This window comes from the organism of the source record quoted next, unplaced genomic scaffold (genome assembly GCF_019419815.1).
Source record: "Pyrus x bretschneideri cultivar Hongxiangsu unplaced genomic scaffold, Pyrus_bretschneideri_v1 Contig139, whole genome shotgun sequence".
Taxonomy (NCBI): domain Eukaryota; kingdom Viridiplantae; phylum Streptophyta; class Magnoliopsida; order Rosales; family Rosaceae; genus Pyrus; species Pyrus x bretschneideri.
In genome coordinates, this window is record NW_025999434.1 from 184,521 (window position 1) to 185,745 (window position 1,225).

The 1,225-nt window shown below is 39.9% G+C and overlaps 1 pseudogene; it reads right to left on the reverse strand.

Annotated features, from left to right (window-relative positions):
* Window positions 1-706: 706 nt before the first annotated feature.
* LOC125475143 lies at window positions 707-817 on the reverse strand (annotated as a pseudogene).
* Between the last annotated feature and the right edge of the window lie 408 nt (window positions 818-1,225).

Consider the following 1,225-nt stretch of genomic DNA (forward strand, 5'->3'; position numbering starts at 1 on the left):
TAGCATTAGGAAGGAAATATACTCAACAAAAATGGCGCCGTTGCCGGGGACTGATTTCAGTCCCTTGTAATTGCTTGTTTGCTATTTAAACTTTGTTCTTTTCATTGTAGGTAGATTCTTGATTTTCATTCAAACTTGTGTTACTTTGTTTCAGGTAGTATATGTCAAATAGACTTGTTGAGTTAGGCCAAAGAATTGAACGGTTAAAGGGCCACACTTTGGACAACTTTGTGCCATCAAGTTCATCCATTATCCGTGAGGAAGAGGAAAGGAATTCACCTAGTTCAACAAGTAAAGGATCTGAGCAATTTAATTGGGAAAGAGAAGAAGAGATGGCGGGCAACCAAGATGAACTTCGAGCTTTGGAGGACTTTGCTCAACCAATCATACCAAATTCACCTTCATGCATCTTGCTGCCCACAGAAGCTAGAAACTATGATCTCAAATCTTCACATTTCCATATGTTTCCCTCATTTTATGGCTTACCTAATGAAGACCCTTTAGCTCATATTAAAGAGTTTTACAATGTTGTGAGTGGTTTACCTTTGCAGGGAGTAAGTGAAGCAAATTTGAGGATGAGAGTGTTTCCTTACACCTTGAAAGATAGGGCCAAGAGTTGGTTGATGACTCTAACACCAGGATCCCTCACTACATGGGATGTCGTGGCTAAGAAGTTCTTGGAGAAGTTCTTTTCCACTCAAAAGACAGCCACATTAAGGGGACAAATCTTCAACTTCAAACAAGATGATGGAGAACCTTTCAATGAGTGTTGGGAACGTTTTAAAGGCCTCTTGTTGCAATGTCCACACCATGGGTTACCTTTTCACTTACAAATGCAAATTTTCTATGATGGACTAACCTAAACATGTCAATCAACTGTTGATAATGCAGCAGGTGGAGCATTGAAGAAAAAGAATGCTCAAGAGTCATATAACATTTATGAGATGTTGGGGTCTAATGCTCAACACAAAGATTTAAGGGGTAAGAAAGTTGGAGTCTATGAAACAAGTTCTAATCATGAGCTTTTGTTGCAGGTAGCTAACCTAGAAAGGAAGATTGAATCCGTGCTCAGCATGGTGCCAAAAGAAAATGAGGTGTGTGCCATTGGCAACATACCAAGCCATCCTACTCATCAATGTCCATCTAGGGAAGCTTACCCCGAGTATGTTCAAGAACAAGTGAACCTCATGAGTTCTTACAATCAAAGGCCAAGGAATGATGTGTA